Consider the following 23,741-nt stretch of genomic DNA (forward strand, 5'->3'; position numbering starts at 1 on the left):
TCCTTACTCCACAGAATCTTCTTCCCACTATAGTCTGGAGACATTTCAACATTAAGTTAAAGAAAAGCTATGAGTGCCCCTGAAGCCTGTATCGCAACACCATCTACTGTTGTCCCATGGTTATCTGCTCCTGACAGCTTGTGAAATTATTGTTGGAAAATGTATAGCTATGTCAATGTACCTGCTGTCAATAGGGTGTTGAAAAAGTGCTACAATTACACATATAAACCATTTTCCCCTTTTACAATGTTTTAAAAAAATGTTTAGGTTTGACGGTTATCCTTTTAGTCATCAAATCAAGTAGCACAAGTCCAACGTTTAAAAACACAAGCTTCTTCATTCATCCTTTTCGTTTCTGCCTTTTTCAACCTCATAAATGTTTAATATTAGAGCGTTAAACATACTCTCCATGTTAAACGTTAAACATACTCTCCATGCCATTTATTCATTTTAATAAAAACGATTGTATTCCCTTGCTCAAGCAACAACTTTTACTGTTCTTTGTTCTCTCTTAGATAAAATGTAATGTTACAAATCACTAAATCAGATGCACTTTATAACATAAGACTAGGCACAAGTTAAAAATGTCAAATGCTACGAGGAGCAGCAAACACACACACATACATCAAAAAGTTAGGGCAGCTATTTTTCCAAATCATTTTCTAGCCCTGTATCTAAAATCTCTCTTAATTATCTGTCAGCTGCACAATGGGCACAAATCACGACAGAACATGGATTGTTTATCAAGTATATGTAAGCAGCATTGCAAAAGGTCACAGTTTTTTTTTAAGTGAAAAAAAGACTATATACACCCCATATGAGACCAATTATTAACCCCAGCATAGTCACAATTTTTAAGGGTTATCTCACTCTCCAACTTTGGATGATATAGTAGAGAGACAGACAGCCAGAGCTTTGATCAACCAACTCCTTTGACAGCGTTTCTAGACTTGATTTAGATTATTTACACAAACAGCTTCAATATCTTGTTAAAAATTAGACTAAAGCTCAGCGTCATGTCTTGTTTTGTAACGGTCCCGTGAAACACTTTGGGAAATTTTATTACATTAAAAGCTCTTTACAAGTATAAGCTGTTATTGTGAAATGTCTCTCCCTCCCACCAAAAGCAGAATTAATTCTGTTCAATGCATCCAAGGCTGAAAATACTGAATTGTACTGTGGTGATTCCTACTTCAAATACAGTCCTCCCCGCGTCTGCCATTAGCACTGGCAAAAGCTGAACATACTTTTACACAGATGTTGGCTTACACACTGATGAATCTGCTGTGACTTCCCGTAAAATCCCATTATGTCAAAGCATTTCAAAAGGAAAAGACAAAATAAATGTTTAATCTCTTAGTTGCCAAAAAGACAAAAACTTTGCACGTGGCATGATTTGAACAGAGACGTCTACTGCACATGAAATTCCTGCAAGCAGAGTATAATCAAAGTTTAAATATACTGTGACTATGCCAGCACAAATACCTGTTGATTTATTTCTTTCAGACTGAGGGATGGAAGGGAGCAGGGTATGCAAAGCAGCAATACCAATTCAAACAGCACAAACATTATGAATTTCACTGACATACATCATTAAGTTGCTGTGGATTAGGACATACTGATCAAAATACAACCTCCAAGACCATATGGAAATAAACCAGACTAAATTTCAGACGTTTTGCTCATTAATGGGCAAACTCAACTCTTCATTTTGGAATCTCAGAGAAACAACTATTGTAAAAAGTGATGTTGAAATGGAATTCATAACCAATGTTTATCAAAAGGCAGCAGCAGTAGTTTAGGAAACACCCAGTCCTCATATTAAACACTGGAAGCCTATGCATTCAGTAGCTGAAATCAGACTAAGATGCATGCCACAGAAATTCATTCACAAAGCACAAATACCTCATACATGATTGTTGTAAATGGGCCATACCCCCTGCTTTATTATTGTGCCTGGACAGCAATTTAAAAGCAGTAAGAATCAGTGGCATCTGACAATTGACAATATTAAAAACAAGTTCAATGCTGAGTATTTTTTTTTTAAAACATTGGCCCATAAACAGCTGTAAGTTTCAGCTATACCTTCTGAGCTATAGTTGGCTGTTTTACATTTCTGCTTATCTGAACCCTATCTTAGAAATAAAAGAGATAAATAAAATAAATAAAATGTAATATTTATAAAAAAAATAAATTCCAACCTCCTTTTTAACAGGAAATGTTCAAACACAGCATAGCTGTGATAAAAACGAAGAATAATGGGCACCCAGCATTGATTAAAAGTCAGCAATCCCACGGAGGGACATCCCAGATCAAAAACTAAAATAGAAAACATCAAGCAGCAAGACAGTCTAACTATCTTCTAAATTCAAGAAGAGATTGATGTTTTCCACTCACTTCTGTGTGCCCATTATTTCATTAATGTGTCCAGATTAAAACATAGCTTCAATCCACATTAGGTCCTTTACTGACAGGGGGGAATGTCACACAGACAGCAAGAGCACACTTCCATTCACATGTGACAGTGTCCAAATGAAACAACTGACAATTCAGCTGTAACAGATGCACATTTATTGTAAAGACCCATACACATTAAAATATTCAACAGAAAACTTACAACAACTTGTATTTATATAGCGCCTTTAATGTGATACAACATTTCAAGGCACTTTGCAGGGGAAGCATAAAGCAAAATTTGACACCAAGCCATATAAGGAGATATTAGGGCAGATGGCCAAAAGCTTGGTTACAGAGGTAGATTTTCAGGAGCATCTTAAAGAAGGAAAGAGAGGTAGAGAGGCGGAGAGGGTTAGGGAGGGAATTGCAGAGCTTAAGGTTCAGGTAACTGAAGGCACACCTGTCAGTGGTGGAGTCATTAAAATTGAGGATTTCGGAGGCCAAAATTAGAAAAGTGCAGAGATCTCGGAGGATTGTGGCCTGGAGTCGTTGCTTACCCAGGAGCCAATGCAGGTTAGGGGTGACAGGTGAACAGGTCTTGGTGTGAGTAAGCACATGGGCAGCAGGATGACCTCAGGTTTACAGAGGGTAGAATGTGGGAAGCTGGCCAGACATATGTTGGAATAGTCAAGTCTAGAAATAATAAAAGGCATGAATGAGGGCTTCAGCAACAGAAGAGCTGATCATAAGCACATAAGGAATAGGAGCAGGAGTAGGTCATTCCACCAATCAATAAGATCATGGCTGATCTGATTGTGGCCTTAACTCCCCTTTCCTGCCTGCCCCCCATAACCCTCAACTCCCTTGTAGATCAAAAATCTGTCTAACTCAGCCTTGAATATATTCAATGATCCAGCCTCCACTGCTCTCTGGGGAAGAGAATTCCAAAGATTAACAACCCTGAGAGAAGAAATTCCTCATCTCCATCTTAAACGGGAGACCCCCTTATTATGAAACTGTGCTCCCTAGTTCTAGATTCTCCCATGAGAGGAAACGATCTCTCAGCATCTACCCTGTCAAACCCCCTCAGAATCTTATATAACTGAGGCAGGGCAGAGTTGGGTGTTATTATAGAGTTGGAAATAGGCAGGCTTAGCGATGGCGTGAATATGCGGTCGGAAACTCATCTCGGGGTCAAATATAACACGAAGGTTGCAAACAGTCTGGGTCAGCTTCAGACAGTTTGTCAAGCACAGGGATGGAGTCAGTGGCTAGGGAATGGAAGTTGTAGTGGGGACCAAAGACTATGGCTTCAGTCTTCCCAATATTTAATGAGAGGAAAATCCTGGATGTTGGAAAAGCAGTCTGACAAATTAGTGAGGGGTTGAGAGAGGTGGTGGTGAGGTAGAGCTGGGTGTCATACATGTGAAAATAAATGCTGCGTTTTTGGATGATGTCACTGAGAGACAGCATGTAGATCAGAAATAATACAGAAGTAATCAGATTATCAAGCCGCTTAAATCTAGGTGGTAGATGTCCAATATTAAAGTGAATTAAAAAGCAGTATTACAGGGGATTTGATTCCAATGACAACTGCAAGTTGAGCTCAAATGGTTCTCAAATGTCACCTGCACCACGTGATATATTACCTCTATCATCTGGAAGGGGAAATTCCATATGGAGCCAAAGCTAACTCCTGGATTGCACAGCTGGGACAAACTACTCTGGGGATGTACTGTGGGGGGTGGGGAGGGGGGTGGAGGGGGTTGAATACAATGACCTGACAGCATGCATGTTGAGCGGGAATTACAATTTTTCCTGTTGCAAACATGGAAAAAGTTATTTACCAGCTCTGGTGTGGGGGTGTCAGTGGAACAGCTAGTTCCCAGCTGAATGAAGCACAAACATGAAGTATCTCCAATGGATTTCTCTCAAAAAAGTTTACATTCTTGTCAAAGGGTTATCCTATCAGAGAAATCAGTCTGAGGACCCAGCATGATATGGGAACTGGCTAGAGACAAGCTTTAATCTTGTTTTTCTCTTTTTTTCTCTTGTTTTTGCTTTTGGACAGCAGCTGTTCATTAATCTGCCATTCACACCCCCTCTGAATGCACCTTTCGTTTCTTTATTGTCCCATTATTACTCCCTTTGCTTCCCATCTTCTGCCCTATTTCCACTTGTCCCATTTGACCTACTTAAAACCTACTACATTTCTACTTTTAACTGTTCTGATGACGGGTCATCGACTTGAAACGTTAACTCTGTTTCTCTCTCCTCAGATGCTGCCAGATCTGCTGAGTATTTCCATCACTTTCTGTTTTTATTTCAGAAGCAAGTATTGGGTATTGTCAGAGTACAGTACAGCGGGAGTAGACTGGATGTGAATTATCACAACTGTTATGATGGAAGCTAGTTCATACCAAATAGCTGAGCAAGAGTTTAACACTGTTGAGATTGTGCAGAAAACAAAATATTCAGAAATAGGAATAAGAATCAGTTCTGATGAAAGGTCACTGACCTGAAACGTTAACTGTTTCTCTCTCCATAGATGCTGCCTGATCTGCTGAGTATTCCCAGCACTTTCCGTTTTTATTTCAGATTTCCAGCATCCACAGTATTTTGCTTTTATTCAGAAACAGGATTACTCTCAGCTATTCAGATACTTATTTTTAAATAGTGGATCACTGATTTTACTGCTGATCATAATCCTGTCAATTTTATTACTTGACAGCTTATTTGGTTGAAAATGTTCTTCAAAATAAACTGCTGCATATTCTATATTGACATGTTACCACACAATATACAAAAAACTGGTACACACTTCCTATGAATCATTAGTTTACACCAGTGCTGTTAACATGCAGTAGTGTCCATGAATTAACTGAGCTACTATAAATTGCTTTATGATCACAGTTCGAGGCTTCAACTTCTAAGCATGTTAATCTCTCAAGTAACTACACTTTGTGAGATCCAATGTACACAGTCATTGTGCCAGAGGCAGAGGCTCTGATTACTGCCTGTCTTCTTCAAAACACACAACATCCAAATGGTCATCATTAGGTTCCCCTTTCAATTCGCTGGAAATCTCCTAAAACTTTCCCCAACAAAGATTTGCAAAGACACACTTACTCGCCTGATTAACTGGCTTGTTTTACACAATGGTGAAAGTTGCATTTTTTTTTAAGGTAACCAAGCCACCAGCTTTTCCAAATGTTAAACATTAAAATTTAACTCCCCGACAGAAAAAGAGAGATTTAAAGAGCTGCTTCTCATGCCCTGCCTGCGGTAAAGGTTTAGAGTGATGCAGATTGAGGACTGGTTTGCAGTGTGAATACACTGAGGACAGGCTGTCCTACTCCATCCCTCCTGGAATAACCCGCAGAGCCGCTCATTCGCCTCCTCTCTGACTGGGAGCAGCGCCAAGCTTCAGCTGCATCTTCCCCCAATCTCCCACTCTGCATTTACCCAACTTACTGCCCCTCACCACCCATTTAAACAGAGCCCTGGATGAACAATTGCTGGGCAGCTCTGAAACAAGCGGCTGTGGGGTTAACACTCCCTTACCAACACAAGCAGCAAACCGACACCGTAAGATTCACAACACTTACCCTGAGTGGTAAGTCAGCCTGGAGCTCGGAGCAGGAAAGCAGCCGGGGAAAGGGGTGCGGTTACTGATTCTGTTTTAATATGAATGAAAAAGATTTGAAACAAAATATGCTACCGCTTTTCTTATCCGCTACAAAAGAGCTAAAGTGTATCCGGACTATCCCATTCCTGCTCACTGTAACTTCTCCAGTTTGTTACAATGACAGCAGCTGCCATTGGCTGATTGATGGACTGCGCAATGGCCCATTGGCTCCGCCCAGCTTCTAAACCCCGCCCCTCAGCCGTCACAGCCTATCAACACTCCGCAATCCCAAAACAGGCAGCCCTCCCAGCCCATCAGAGCAGAGCTATGCAAATAAACCCCGCCCACCACCGAGCACTGGAGAAATTGCTCCAAGGAGGGAAAGGGTCTGAAATTGCTGTTGATTTTGTTTGTTCCAGGGTTCAGTTGGTGAATTGCTCATTCAGAGAGCCAGTACAGACACGATGGGCCAAGTGACCTCCTTCTCCACTGCAATAATTCTGTGATTGTGTTCATTTCACATACAAATTCAGAGCAGGACTAGGCCACTCAGCCCCTCGAGCCTGCTCTGCTATTCAATAGGATCATGGCTGATCTGATTGGAACCTCGACTCCACATTCCTGACAGTCCCCAGTAACTGTTCACACCTCCTTTATCATCAATCTACCGACCTCTACCTTCAAAATATTGCAAAACAACAGCCGTTCCAATCAGTCGCAGCATGTTCCAGAAAAACACTGACAGCTTCACATCATCCTCCGAAATAACTGTTTGTAGCTGCCTTCCCCCCACACACACCCCTCTCCCCCACACACACCCTCTCCCCCACACACACCCTTCCCCCCACACACACCCCTCTCCCCCACACACACCCTTCCCCCCACACACACACCCTCTCCCCACACACCCCCTCCCCCCCACACCCCTCCCCACACACACACCCCTCTCCCCCACACACACCCCTCTCCCCCACACACACCCCTCTCCCCCACACACACCCTTCCCCCCCACACACACCCTCTCCCCCCCACACACACCCTCTCCCCCCCACACACACCCCTCTCCCCCACACACACCCCTCTCCCCCACACACACCCTCTCCCCCCACACACACACCCTTCCCCCCACACACACCCCTCTCCCCCACACACACCCTCTCCCCCCCACACACACACCCCTCTCCCCCACACACACCCCTCTCCCCCACACACACCCCTCTCCCCCACACACACCCTTCCCCCCCACACACACCCCTCTCCCCCACACACACCCCTCTCCCCCACACACACCCTCTCCCCCACACACACCCCTCTCCCCACACACACCCTCTCCCCCACACACACCCTTCCCCCCCACACACACCCCTCTCCCCCACACACACCCTTCCCCCCCCCACACACCCTTCCCCCCACACACCCCTCTCCCCCACACACACCCTTCCCCCCCACACACACCCTTCCCCCCCACACACACCCCTCCCCCCCACACACACCCCTCTCCCCCACACACACCCTTCCCCCCCCAACACACCCTTCCCCCCACACACCCCTCTCCCCCACACACACCCTTCCCCCCCACACACACCCTTCCCCCCCACACACACCCCTCCCCCCCACACACACCCCTCTCCCCCACACACACCCTTCCCCCCCACACACACCCTTCCCCCCCACACACACCCTTCCCCCCCACACACACCCCTCCCCCCACACACACCCTTCCCCCCCCCCACACACCCTTCCCCCCACACTCCCCTCTCCCCCACACACACCCTTCCCCCCCACACACACCCTTCCCCCCCACACACACCCCTCCCCCCCACACACACACCCCTCTCCCCCACACACACCCTTCCCCCCCACACACACCCTTCCCCCACACACACACACCCTTCCCCCCACACACACACCCCTCTCCCCCACACACACCCTTCCCCCCACACACACCCTTCCCCCCACACACACCCCTCTCCCCCACACACACCCTCTCCCCCCCACACACACACCCCTCTCCCCCAACACACACCCCTCCCCCCCACACACATCCCTCCCCCCCACACACACCCTTCCCCCCCACACACACCCTTCCCCCCCACACACACCCCTCTCCCCCACACACACCCTTCCCCCCCACACACACCCTTCCCCCCACACACACCCCTCTCCCCCACACACACCCTTCCCCCCACACACACCCTTCCCCCCCACACACCCTTCCCCCCCACACACACCCCTCTCCCCCACACACACCCTTCCCCCCCACACACACCCCTCTCCCCCACACACACCCTTCCCCCCCACACACACCCCTCTCCCCCACACACACCCTCTCCCCCCCACACACACACCCCTCTCCCCCACACACACCCTCTCCCCCACACACACCCTTCCCCCCACACACACCCCTCTCCCCCACACACACCCTCTCCCCCCCACACACACACCCCTCTCCCCCACACACACCCTCTCCCCCACACACACCCTTCCCCCCCAACACACACCCCTCTCCCCCACACACACCCTTCCCCCCCACACACACCCCTCCCCCACACACACCCCTCCCCCCCACACACACCCCTCCCCCCCACACACACCCTTCCCCCCACACACACCCTTCCCCCCACACACACACCCTCCCCCCACACACACCCTTCCCCCCAACACACACCCTTCCCCCCCACACACACCCTCCCCCCACACACACCCCCTCCCCCCACACACACCCCTCCCCCCCCACACACACCCTTCCCCCCACACACACCCTTCCCCCCCACACACACCCTTCCCCCCACACACACACCCTTCCCCCCCACACACACCCTTCCCCCCAACACACACCCTCCCCCCCACACACACCCTTCCCCCCCCACACACACCCCTCCCCCCCACACACACCCTTCCCCCCCCACACACACCCCTCCCCCCCACACACACACCCCTCCCCCCCACACACACCCCTCCCCCCCACACACACCCCTCCCCCCCACACACACCCTTCCCCCCCACACACACCCCTCTCCCCCACACACACCCCTCTCCCCCACACACACCCCTCTCCCCCACACACACCCTTCCCCCCCACACACACCCCTCCCCCCCACACACACCCTTCCCCCCCAACACACACCCCTCCCCCCCCCACACACACCCCTCCCCCCCACACACACCCTTCCCCCCCACACACACCCCTCCCCCCCACACACACCCCTCCCCCCACACACACCCTTCCCCCCCAACACACACCCTTCCCCCCCACACACACCCTTCCCCCCACACACACACCCCTCCCCCCCACACACACCCCTCCCCCCCCACACACACACCCTTCCCCCCACACACACACCCTTCCCCCCACACACACCCTCTCCCCCCCACACACCCTTCCCCCCCACACACACCCTTCCCCCCACACACACCCTTCCCCCCCACACACACCCTTCCCCCCCCACACACACCCTTCCCCCCCACACACACCCTTCCCCCCACACACACACCCCTCCCCCCCACACACACCCTTCCCCCCCCACACACACCCTTCCCCCCCACACACACCCTTCCCCCCCCACACACACCCCTCCACCCCACACACACCCTTCCCCCCCCACACACACCCCTCCCCCCCACACACACCCTTCCCCCCCACACACACCCTTCCCCCCACACACACCCTTCCCCCCCACACACACCCTTCCCCCCACACACACACCCCTCCCCCCCACACACACCCCTCCCCCCCACACACACCCTTCCCCCCCACACACACCCCTCTCCCCCACACACACCCTTCCCCCCCACACACACCCTTCCCCCCACACACACACCCCTCCCCCCCCACACACACCCTTCCCCCCCACACACACCCTTCTCCCCCACACACACCCTTCCCCCCCCACACACACCCTTCCCCCCCAACACACACCCCTCCCCCCCACACACACCCTTCCCCCCACACACACACCCTTCCCCCCCCACACACACCCTTCCCCCCCCACACACACCCTTCCCCCCCACACACACCCTTCCCCCCCAACACACACCCCTCCCCCCCACACACACCCTTCCCCCCACACACACACCCCTCCCCCCCACACACACCCTTCCCCCCCACACACACCCTTCCCCCCACACACACACCCTTCCCCCCCCACACACACCCTTCCCCCCCCACACACACCCTCTCCCCCCCACACACCCTTCCCCCCCACACACACCCTTCCCCCCCACACACACCCTTCCCCCACACACACCCCTCCCCCCCACACACACCCTTCCCCCCACACACACCCTTCCCCCCACACACACCCTTCACCCCACACACACCCTTCACCCCACACACACAACCTTCCCCCCACACACACACCATTCCCCCCCCACACACACCCTTCCCCCACACACACCCCTCCCCCCCACACACACCCTTCCCCCCCACACACACCCTTCCCCCCACACACACACCCTTCCCCCCCACACACACACCCTTCCCCCCACACACACCCTTCCCCCCACACACACACCCTTCCCCCCACACACACCCTTCCCCCCACACACACCCTCCCCCCCCACACACACACCTCTCCCCCCCCACACACCCCTCCCCCACACACACCCCTCCCCCACACACACCCCTCCCCCACACACACACCCTTCCCCCACACACACCCTTCCCCCCACACACACCCTCCCCCCCCACACACACACCTCTCCCCCCCCACACACCCCTCCCCCACACACACCCCTCCCCCACACACACCCCTCCCCCACACACACACCCTTCCCCCACACACACCCCTCCCCCCCCACACCCTTCCCCCCCACACACCCCTCTCCCCCCCACACACCCTTCCCCCACACACACCCCTCCCCCCCCACACACACCCCTCCCCCCACACACACCCCTCCCCCCACACACACCCTTCCCCCACACACACCCCTCCCCCACACACCCCCCACCCCCCCAAAACACCTCCCCCCTCACACACCCCTCCCCCCACACACCCCTCCCCCACACACCCTTCCCCCCACACACACCCCTACCCCCACCCACACCCCCAAAACACCTCCCCCCTCACACACCCCTCCCCCCCCACACCCCTCCCCCACACACACCCTTCCCCCACACACACACCCTTCCCCCCACACACACCCTTCCCCCCCACACACACACCCTTCCCCCCCACACACACCCTTCCCCCCACACACACACACACCCGTCCCCCCCACACACACCCTTCCCCCCACACACACCCCTCGCGCCCCACACCCCCAAAACAACTCCCCCCTCACACACCCCTCCCCCCCCACACCCCTTCCCCACACACACCGCTCCCCCCACACACACCCCTCCCCCCACACACACCCTTCCCCCCCACACACCCCTCCCCCCACACACACCCTTCCCCCCCCACACACACCCCTCCCCCCACACACACCCTTCCCCCCCACACACCCCTCTCCCCACACACACCCTTCCCACACACACACCCCTCCCCCCACAAACACCCCTCCCCCCACACACACACCCTTCCCCCCCACACACACCCTTCCCCCCCACACCCCTCCCCACACACACACCCCTCCCCCACACACACCCCTCCCCCCCACACACCCCTCCCCCCCACTCCCCACCCCCCACACCCTTCCCCCCCACACACACCCCTCCCCCCCACACACACCCCTCCCCCCCACACACACCCTTCCCCCCACACACACCCTTCCCCCCCACACACACCCTTCCCCCCCACACACACCCCTCTCCCCCACACACACCCTTCCCCCCCACACACACCCTTCCCCCCACACACCCTTCCCCCACACACACACCTCTCCCCCCACACACACCCCACACCCCTCCCCCCCACTCCCCACCCCCCACACCCCTCCCCCCCACACACACCCTTCCCCCCCACACACCCTTCCTCCCCACACACACCCCTCTCCCCCACACACACCCTTCCCCCCCACACCCACCCTTCCCCCCCACACCCACCCTTCCCCCCACACACACCACTCCCCCCACACACCCCTCCCCCCCACACACCCTTCCCCCCACCACACCCTTCCCCCCCGCACACACCCTTCTCCCCCACACACCCCTCCCCCCACACACACCCCTCCCCCCACACACACCCCTCCCCCCACACACACCCTTCTCCGCCCCACACAACCCTCTCCCCCACACACACCCTTCCCCCCCACACACACACTTTCCCCCCCCAAACACACCCTTCCCCCCACACACACACTTCCCCCCCACACACACCCCTCCCCCCACACACACCCCTCTCCCCCACACACACCCTTCCCCACACCCCTCCCCCCCACACACCACTCCCCACACACACACCCCTCCCCACACACACACCCCTCCCCCCCACACACCCCTCCCCCCACACACACCCCTCCCCCCCACACACACCCTTCCCCACACCCCTCCCCCCCCACACACCACTCCCCCACACACACACCCCCTCCCCACACACACACCCCTCCCCCCCACAGACCCCTCCCCCCATACACACCCCTCCCCCATACACACCCCTCCCCCCCACACCCCTCCCCCCACACACACCCCTCCCCCAACACACACCCCTCCCCCCACACACACCCCTCCCCCCCACACCACTCCCCCCCACACCCCACACCCCTCCCACCCCACACACACCCTTCTCCCCCCCCACACACACCCTTCTCCCCCCACACACACACTTCCCCCCCACACACACCCCTCCCCCCCACACACCCCTCCCCCCACACACACCCCTCCCCCCACACACCTCCCCCCCACACACACCCCTCCCCAACACACACCACTCCCCCCCCACACACCCCTCCCCCACACACACCACTCCCCCCCACACACACCTCCCCCCCACACACACCCCTCCCCCAACACACACCACTCCCCACACACACACCCCTCCCCACACACACACCCCTCCCCCATACACACCCCTCCCCCATACACACCCCTCCCCCCATACACACCCCTCCCCCATACACACCCCTCCCCCCCACACACCACTCCCCCCCCACACACACCCCTACCCCAACACACACCCCTCCCCCCAGACACACCCCTCCCCCCCACACACCACTCCTCCCCACACCCCACACCCCACACCCCTCCCCCCACACACCACACCCCCACACACACCCCTCCCCCCACTCCCCACTCCCCCTCACACACCCCAAACCCCCACACACCTCCCCGCCACACACACCCCTCCCCCCCCACACACCCCTCTCCCCACACACCCCCCTCCCCCCCACACCCCTCCCCACACACACACCCCTCCCCCCCACACCCCTCCCCCCAACACACACCCTTCCCCCCACACACACCCCTCCCCCCAACACACACCCTTCCCCCCACACACACCCCTCCCCCCCACACCCCTCCCCCCACACACACCCCACCCCCCATGCCCCACACCCCCAAAACACCTCCCCCCTCGCACACCCCTCCCCCCCACACACCCCTCCCCCCACACACACCCCTCTCCTGCACACCCCACACCCCCACACACCTTCCCGCCACACACACCCCAGCCCCACACACACCCCTCGCCCCACACACACCCCTCCCCCCACACCCCTCCCCCCCACACTCCCCTCCCCCCCCCCACACATCTCCCCCACACACTCCCCTCCCCCCCACACACACCCCTCCCCCCCCCCCACACACACTCAGTGACTCTCAACACAATACTTATTTGAATGGCTGGAACAAGGAAGAATTCTTAATACTGTAAAATTATTGCAATTGCTCACAGGAACAAGAAAGTCTCCATGTAAGATTTGGGATGTATTCCAGAGCTTTCTAAAAGCTCAAAAGGAGAATAATGGCAGTGACTGGCTACACTAGATTGTAACACGATATTGAGAGCAGGTTTTCCACAGCCTGTCCAATTCGGCTGCGATTTGGTATAAATAGAGTGTAAGATGCCAGTGAGATGTGTCATGTTATGAATCGTGAACCTGAGAGGTGGGATTTCCGCTGGGGACTGAGTTCATCGAAGCTTCCTGATCTTCCTGGCTTTCGGCAAGTGCAGGCGGTGACAGTCGCTGGGAGCCTTCTGATTGCACACAGCAGCATCAAGACCTGCATCACACTGCTCATAGCAAGGCCATGGTGTGGGAACTCCCTGCTATTACATCCAACAGCAACAACCTGCATTTATGTAGCACCTTTAACATAGTAAAGCTTCCCAAGGCTCTTCACAGGAGTGATTATCAAAACTAAATTTGACACCAGGTCACATGAGATATTAGGACAGGTGATCAGAAACTTGGTCAAAGAGGTAGGTTTTAAGGAACATCGTAAAGGAAGATGAGGAAGTAGAGAGGTTTAGGGAGGCAATTTCAGAGCTTAGGTCCCAAGCAGCCGAAGGCATGGCTGCCAATGGTGGAGCGATTAAAATCGGGATGTGCAAGGGGCCAGAATTGGAGGAGCGCAGAGATCTCAGAGGCTTGCAGCGGCTGGAGGCAAATGAAGATGTACGGTGATCATTAATATCCAAATATTTCCAATCCAGAGGATGTGTAGAATCCTTAATCAAATGCTTCAAAACACAAGAGCAACAAAAATTGTCATACTTACATGTACAGAGGATATTTCCACCTGTAAGGGAGACTAGAACTAGGGGCCATCAATATAAGACAGTCGCTAATACATCCAATAGGGAATTCAGGAGAAATTTCTTTACCCAGAGAGTGGTTAGAATGTGGAATTCACTATCACAGGGAATGGCTGAGGTGGATAAAGTAGAAGCTGGATAAACACATGAGGCATAAAGCAAACGGAGTGTGGAGATAGGAGTTTGGTGAGTGGCGATTTCGGTGAAGGAGGAGGAGGTGCTCCTTTTTTCCATTTTTTGCTTTTTTCTGCTTTTTTCACCCTCCAGTATTTGGTTCTTGCTTCAGTGCAGTAGAAGGAGCTGGTTGGTGAGTAACTGGTAAGCTATTCTACTTATAATAAATAGTCTGTAAAGTTAAAGTATGGCAGGGCAGCTTGGCCGAGTGGAATGTACAGCCTGTGGCATATGGAAAGTCATGGACTCACCATGTGTCCTAGACAAACACATCTGCAGGAGGTATTACCGGCTGCACAAGTTTAAGCTCCGGGTTTCGGAACTCGAGCGGCGGCAGGAGTCACTGTGGTGCATCCGTGAGGCAGAGAACTATGCGGATAGCATGTTTAGAGGAGGTCGTCACACCACAGATTAGGACCATGCAGGCAGATAGGGAATGGGTGACCACCAGGCAGTCTAAGAGAACCAGGTAGGTAGTGCAAGAGTCCCCAGATATGATATCACTTGCTAATCAGTTTTCCATTTTGGATACTGGTGAGGGTGATGGTTCCTCACAGGAGTGAAGTCAGAGCCAAGCTTGTGGCACCACAAGTGGCTCAGCTGCACAGGAGGGGAGGAAGAAGAGTGGAAGAGCAGTAGTGATAGGGGACTCGTTAGGTAGGTGAACAGACAGGCATTTCTGCGACAGTAAACATGATTCCAGATGGTGTGTTGCCTCCCTGGTGTCAGGGCCAAGGATGTCACAGAACGGCTGCAGGACATTCTTCTGGGGGAGGGTGAACAGCCAGAGGTCGTGGTCCACATTGGCACCAATGACATAGATAAGAAGGGGGTTGGAGTCCTGAAAGCAGATTGAGGGAGCTAGGAAGGAGGTTAAAAAGCAGGACTTCAAAAGCAGTAATCTCAGAATTACTCCCAGTCCCGTGTGCGAGTGAGTATAGGAATAGGAGAATTGAACAATTGAGCACATGGCTGGAGAACTGGTGTAGGAGGGAGGGCATCAGATTTCTGAGGCATTGGGACCAGTCTGGGGCAGGTGGGACCTGTTCATGATGGTTGCATCTCAGCAGGACTGGGATGAATATCCTCACAGGGAGATTTGCTAGTGCTGTTGGAGAGGGTTTAAACTAAATTGTCAGGGGGATGGGAACCTGAGAGGGAGCTCAGATTGGAGGGAGGCAAAACTGGTAACTAGCCAGGGGTGTGGGAGCCAGGAGTAAGTATCAGAGAGGAATACCAAGGTGCACAGAATACTGGCACTAGAGTAGAGAATAGTTCTTTATTAGGTGGGGTCAGAGTAAGGGATAAAGTAATAAAGTCTGAATCAGGATTAATGTGCCTTTATGTGAATGCATGGAGTGTGGTTAATAAGACTGGGGAGGTACAGGCACAGATTGACATGTGGAAATATGATGTTGTGGCTATAACAGAGACCTGGCTCAAAGAAGGGCAGAACTGGGTGTTAAATATTCCTGGATACAAGGTGTTCAGGAAAGACAGGAAAGGGAAAAAAGGGGGAGGGGTGGCGGTATTGATTGAGGAGAGCATTGCAGTGCTTGAGAAAAAGGATGTCCCAGAGGGGTCGAGGACAGAATCAATTTGGCTAGAGCTAAGGAACAAAAAAGGTGCAGTTATATTGCTCGGTGTTGTCTATAGACCACCAACTAGTGGGAAGTAGGTGGAGGAACAAATTTGCAAGGAAGTTACAGAGAGGTGCAAAAATTATAGGGTAATTATAATGGGGGGCTTTAACTATCCAAACATAGACTGGGATAATAGTGTAAAGGGCAGTGAGGGGCAAGAGTTCCTAGAGTGTGTTCAGGAAAATTTTCTACACCTCAGGGAATGAGGTGGGTCAAGTGGATCAAGTATCAGTAAGAGAGCATTTAGGGGATAGTGATCATTGTATCATAAGGTTTAGGCTGACTATGGAAAACGACAATGGACAATCCAGACTAAGAATAATTAACTGGGGGAAAGGTAACTTCAATGGGGTAAGAATGGAGCTGGGATGAATAAATTGGAGTCAAAAGTTGGCAGGAAAACCAGTAGCAGAACAATGGGCTACCTTCAAAGGAGAGATAGTTCAGGCACAGTCCAAGGTATGTTCCTTCGAAGGGGAAAAGTAGGGCAAACAAATCCAGAGCTCCCTGGATGACAAGAGAGGTAGAGATTAAGATAAAGAGGAAAAGTGCTTATGACAGATGCCAGGTAGAAAATACTATGGAGAACCAGGCTGAATATAGAAGGTCCAGAGGGGAAGTGAAAAACAAATAAGAGAAGCAAAGAGAGAGCATGAAAAGAGACTGGCAGCTAACATTAAAAGGAAATCCCAAAGTTTTCTATAGACATATAAAGGGTAAAAGGGTAGTAAAAGGAGGAGTGGTGCTGATTAGGGGCCATAAAGGGGATTTACACATGGAGGCAGAGGGCATAGCTGAGGTATTAAATGAATGACTTTAGGGCGGCACAGTGGCGCAGTGGTTAGCACCGCAGCCTCACAGCTCCAGGGACCCGGGTTCGATTCCGGGTACTGCCTGTGTGGAGTTTGCAAGTTCTCCCTGTGTCTGCGTGGGTTTTCTCCGGGTGCTCCGGTTTCCTCCCACAAGCCAAAAGACTTGCAGGTTGATAGGTAAATTGGCCATTATAAATTGTCACTAGTATAGATAGGTGGTAGGGAAATATAGGGACAGGTGGGGATGTTTGGTAGGAATATGGGATTAGTGTAGGATTAGTATAAATGGGTGGTTGATGTTCGGCACAGACTCGGTGGGCCGAAGGGCCTGTTTCAGTGCTGTATCTCTAATCTAATCTAATCTAATACTTTGCCTCTGTCTTTACCATGGAAGAAGATGCAACCCAGGCAATGGTGAAAGAGGAGGTAATTCGGACACTAGAAGGGCTTAAAAATGATAAAGAGGACATATTAGATAGGCTGCTTGTACTTAAAGTGGATAAAGAACCAGGACCAGATGAAATGCATCCAAGGATACTGAGGGAAGTGAGGGTGGAAATCGTGGAGACACTGGCCATAATTTTTCAGTCTTCCTTAGATTTCGGGGTGTGCCAGAGGACTGGAGAATTGCAAACCTTATACTCTTGTTCAAAAAAGGGTACAAAGATAAGCCCAGCAACTACAGGCCAGTCAGTTTAACATCAGTAGTGGGAAAACTTCTAGAAAAAATAATTTGGGACAAAATTAATAGTCACATGGACAAATGTGGGTTAATTAAGGAAAGCCAGCATGGATTTCTTAAGGGAAAATAATGTGTAACTAACTTGCTGGAGTTTCTTTGAGGAGGTAACAGAGAGGGTTGATGAGAGTAATGCTGTTGATGTGGTGTACATGGTCTTTCAAAAGGCATTTGATACAGTGCCACACAACAGACTTGTGAGCAAACTTATAGCTCATTGAATAAAAGGGACAGTAGCAACATGGATACGGAATTGGCTGAGTGACAGGAAACAAAGAGTAGTGGTTAATGGATGTTTTTGGGCTGGAGGAATGTTTGTAGTGGAGTTCCCCAGGGATCAGTGTTGGGACCCTTGCTTTTCCTGATATATATTGACCTAGACCTTGGTGTACAGGACACAATTTCAAAGTTTGCAGGTGATACGAAACTTGGAAGCATTGTGAACTGTGAGGAGGATAGTATAGAATTTCAAAAGGAGTTGGTGGAATGGGCAGACAGGTGGCAGATGAAGTTCAATGCAGAGAAATGTGAAGTGATTCATTTTGGTAGGAAGAACATGAAGAAACAATATAAAATAAAGGGTATAATTCTAAAGGGGGTGCAGGAGCATAGAGAGCTAGGTGTATATGTGCCTAAATCATTGAAGATGGCAGGACAGGTTGAGAGAGCAGTTAATAAAGTATACAGTATCCTGGGCTTTATTAATAGGGGCATAGAGTACAAGAGCAAGGAAGCTATTGTTACAACCTGGTGAGAAAGGGGTCTAGGGTTCCCTCTCAGCCTTCACCTGGTCTTACTGTAATAGGGTTTAATTTTAAACACACCGTGTTTTTAGCTCCCCCTTGGTGAATCCATTGTTAACTGCTTTCCAATTATAAGCCAAAGAAACCAGCACAAACAGGCTTGCTTAGGTTCAAAGAAGGGTTGAAATTTATTAAACTTAAACTCTAATTCGGTTAACGCCTACGGAAACACGACATGCCCATGCTGGCATGCATACGCGATACACACATGCAGATTGAGACAGAACAGAGCAGAAGAAATAAAGTGGAAATGTTTGAGGCAATCTCTGAAGAGGATTTTTGTTACAGATCTTCGAACTCACTGTAGAGTCCTTGATTGTAGGTAGACCTTGCTTTTCATTGGGGCCCAGTATTCTTCTTAAATCTTATTCGCTGTAGGAGACTTTTCCCTCTTGGGGTTCATGTGTCTTCAGTGAATTTGGGGTTCCGTGACAAAAAGATGGGAGCAGACAGGAGAGGCTGTGGTGAACCAACCAGGAGATGTCTTTTCTGTCCAGGAGCAAACAGACACACTGAGTTCAAACTGTTCATACAATTCAGAAAAAAATGGGTTGCCAAGCAGGCTAGTCACGTGACCAGCTAGTGTGACCATGTCTGTTTGTGGATACTCTGGTCTTAGCCAACCCTGGAATGTCTTTTCTTACACACAATACCTTGTGCTCAAAGACCATTGTGGGTTAAACTGGATAAGGGTAGTAACCCCTTTGTCTCCACAAGCACTGTCGTTAATATGCAAATGTCTTTCCAGCCAGGGGCCTGGTGACTTTTTGAACAAGTCCTTTCTTCACTTCAGCAACAGTTTTCAAATCATTGGTCATATGACAAAATTAATATCCCTCATTCTTGGCAGGTGGGGGTCTAGCATGACATTATGTTAAACATATAAGACACTAGTTTGGTCTCAGCTGGAGTATTGCATCCAGTTCTGGGCACCGCACTTTAGGAAAGATTTGAAGGCATTGGAGAGATTACAGAAAAGATTCAGGAGAATGGTTCCAGGGATGAGGAATTTCAGTTATGAAGATAGATTGGAGAAGTTAGGACTGTTTTCCTTGGAGAAGAGAAGGCTGAGAGGTGATTTGATAGAGGTATTCAAAATCATGAGGGGTCTGGACAGAGTAGATGGAGAGAAACTGGTCCCACTTGTAAAAGGATCATGAATAAGAGGGCACAGATTTAAAGTATTTGGTAAGAGAAGCAAAAGTGACATGAGGAAAAACTTTTACACGCAGCAAGTGGTTAAGGTCTGGAATGCGCTGCCTGAGAACGTGGTGGAGGCAGGTTCAATTGAAGCATTCAAAAGGGAATTAGACAGTTATATGAGAAGGAAGAATGTGCAGGGTTATGGGGAGAAGGCAGGGGAGTGGCACTAGATGAATTGCTTTTTTGGAGAGCTGGTGCAGACACGATGGGTCAAATGGCCTCCTTCTGCACTGTAACAATTCTGTGATTCTCTGTGACTCTGTGAATGGGATATGCTAATAGGGTGAGATGAAAAGGGGTGTGAGGAGGCTCGTATGGAGCATAAACACCAGCACAGCTCAGTTGGACTGAATGGCCTGTTTCTGTGCTCTAGTCTCCATGTAATTCTATGTAGTAACAATGGCTGGGATTTTACATGCAGAGCCAAGGATTGGCCACCGGGACTGGAAGCGGGAGGTGCTCCCAACCCAATCCCTGATTGAACTGCTATCTCACCCCAGCTGGTTAATTAACTGTTGGCAGGCTTGGGGGGAGGGTGGGGTGGGTTGGCAGAGGGCAGGTGACCATTCTGGGGATGGAAGCGGGCAATGAAGCAATGGCCACAGCGTCAACTGATGCCGATGGATGTGCTGGCAGCATCTTTAAAGGACTGCCAGCACGGGAATGCAGCCGAAGCATCTCTGAAGACCCAACCAGCTGTCTAGGCCTACCAGTGGGAAAAGGCCAACAGGTCAGCAAAGCAGACATTGTGAAGGCCAGAGGATCAAGGCATGGCAGAAGGAAGATCCCAGGTTGCCCCATGGCTCAGTGACAACTCTCTGCATGTACCCCTCCAGGGTACACAGGAGAGGCTAGAGGTCTTCTTCCCCAGGGACAAGGAGGAGGAGATTTGCCTGCCTGACCAAGCAAGCCCGGATGGAGGTGACGGAGGAGATCAGCAGCCGTGGAGTGGTCTGGAGAACCTGGCTGCAGTACCATAAGTGAGTGAATGGCCTTCTTCATTCCATTAAGGTGAGAACCCCATACCTCAGCCCCCTCAGGGTTAACAAATGGATAACTGTGAGGGTGCAGTTGTTGGGGAGGGAGAGCCCACCCAGTCAGTGGCAATGGGGTCAGGCTGCAGCAGTTCCCCTAAAATGAATGGATACTGCTTGGTCAACGGGTGTTAGTCTGCCAGTGGCAACCCTTACGGGGTCACTCCAGAGTAGCTGAAAGCCAGATATGTTCGAGTGCCTCCAAAACGAATCGCTAGGCTGCCACTCACATAGGCATTGTGCCTGTTATTGTGGAGCAACTAACATTTCTCTTCTTTGTTCCTGCAGGAGAAGAGAGCCCACAATGCCAAAGAAAGGGTCCAGATCAGCGGAGGGGGTGCCATTTCTCACTATCCTCATGCCCATGGAAGAGGGGTCTCTGCAGCATAGCAGCCACTCCATTGCAGATGGTGAGGCAGGTGTCAGGCACAAGAGGGTGAGTAGCCTCATGACCGGGCAAAAGGGAGCCTTAGGCAAGCACAAGGGATGGTGTTCCGTGTCCTCCACTTTATAGATATCAATCTGATGACCAGCTGATTCTGGAGGCTTGTGTTTGGAAGGGAAAAACCCTTTGATCTTTCTGTTCTCACAAGCAGGTCATCCACAAGAAAGAAGAGCTGCCGTCTCTGGGGACAGCCATCCACCTCTGAGGAGAAGGAGGGGACCACAGGAGATCCAGCGTCACATCATTCCATTGCACCCTTCACCAGACAAACATACGAATTAGGAACGGGAGTAGGCCAATCGGCCCCTCGAGCCTGCTCCACCATTTAATACGATCATGGTGGATCTGATTGTGGCCTCAACTCTACTTTCCTACCTACCCAGATACCCTGTGACTCACTTGTCAATCAAGAATTTATCTAACTCAGCCTTAAAAATATTCAATGATCCAGCCTCCACTGCTCTCTGGGGTAGAGAATTCCACAGACTAACAACCGTCTGAGAGAAAAAAAACTCCTTGTCTCCGTCTTAAATGGGAGATCCCGAATTTTTAAACTGTGTGTCCTCGTTCGAGTCTCTCCCATAAGGGGAAACATCTTCTCAGCATCTACCCTGTCAAATCCCCTCAGGATCTTATATGTTTCAATAAGATCAACTCTCATTCTTCTAAACTCCAATGGATACAGACCCAACCTGTCCAACCTTTCCTCATAAGATAACCACCCCCATCCCAGGAATCAGACAAATGAACCTTCTCTGAACTGCTTCTAATGCAATTATATCCTTTCTTAAGTAAGGAGATCAAAACTGTACACAATACACCAGATGTGATCTCATCAGTGCCCTATACAGCTGTAGCAAAACTTCCCTACTTTTATATCCCCTTGCAATAAATGACAACATTCCATTAGCCTTCCTAATCACTTGCTGTACCTGCATACTAACCATAGAGTTCTGCAATCTCTCTCCATTTAAATAATATACTGTATTCCAGATTGTAACCACACATTGCGTAAAAAAGGTTTTCCTCATGTTGCCTCTGGTTCTTTTGCCACTCACCTTATATTGGTGTCCTCTGATTCTAGATACTTCCACCAATGGGAACAATTTCTATCTACTCTGTCTACATTAGATTAGATTAGAAATACAGCACTGAAACAGGCCCTTTGGCCCACCGAGTCTGTGCCGAACATCAACCACCCATTTATACTAATCCTACACTAATCCCATATTCCCAACAAACATCCCCACCTGTCCCTATATTTCCCTACCACCTACCTATACTGGTGACAATTTATAATGGCCAATTTACCTATCAACCTGCAAGTCTTTTGGCTTGTGGGAGGAAACCGGAGCACCCGGAGAAAACCCACGCTGACACAGGGAGAACTTGCAAACTCCACACAGGCAGTACCCGGAATCGAACCCGGGTCCCTGCAGCTGTGAGGCTGTGGTGCTAACCACTGCGCCACTGCGCCGCCCTAGATCTCTCATGATTTTGAACACCACTATCAACCTCCTCTCGACCTTCTCTTCTCTCCATTTAAATAATATACAGCTTTTCTATTCTTCCTGCCAAAGTGGACAAATTCACATTTCCCACATTATACTCCATCTGACAAGTTTTTGCCCACTCACTTAACCTATCTATATCCCTTTGCAGCCTCCTTATGTCCTCTTCACAACTTACACTCCCACCTATCTTTGTGTCATCAGCAAATTCAGCAACCACACATTAAGTCCCTTCATCCAAGTCATTGATATAAATTGTAAATAGTTGAGACCCAGCACTGATCCCTGTGGCACTCCACTAGTTACAGGTTGCCAACCCGAAAATGCCCCATTTATTCCTATTCTCTGCTTCCCGTTAGCAAACCAATCTTCTATCCCTGCTAATATGTTACCCCCTACACCATGAGCTCTTATTTTGTGTAGTAACCTTTGATGTGGCACCTTATCAAATGCCTTTTGGAAATCCTAGTACACTACATCTACAGGTTCCCCTTTATCCACCTTACTTGTTACTTGCTCATAGAACTCTAATAAATTAGTTAAACACAATTTCCCTTTCATAAAACCATGTTGACTCTGCCTGATTGCATTAAGACTTTCTAAGTGCCCTGCTATAACCTCCTTAATAATAGATTCTAGCATTTTCCCTATGATGGAAGTTAGGCTAATTGGCCTGTAGTTTCCTGCTTTCTGTCTCCTTCCTTTCTTGAATAGAG

The 23,741-nt window shown here is 51.0% G+C and overlaps 1 protein-coding gene across 1 annotated transcript in view; it reads right to left on the reverse strand.

The window, feature by feature from the left end:
- Positions 1-6,172, reverse strand: part of LOC137376181 (SERTA domain-containing protein 2-like) — a 77,373-nt gene extending 71,201 nt beyond the window's left edge. The window contains exon 1 of the mRNA XM_068044255.1: positions 6,006-6,172. The gene's annotated coding sequence lies outside the window, so the exon portion shown is untranslated. The remainder of the gene's footprint in view (positions 1-6,005) is intronic.
- Positions 6,173-23,741: the final 17,569 nt, after the last annotated feature.

This window comes from Heterodontus francisci, chromosome 13 (genome assembly GCF_036365525.1).
Source record: "Heterodontus francisci isolate sHetFra1 chromosome 13, sHetFra1.hap1, whole genome shotgun sequence".
In the NCBI taxonomy this organism is placed as follows: Eukaryota; Metazoa; Chordata; class Chondrichthyes; order Heterodontiformes; family Heterodontidae; genus Heterodontus; species Heterodontus francisci.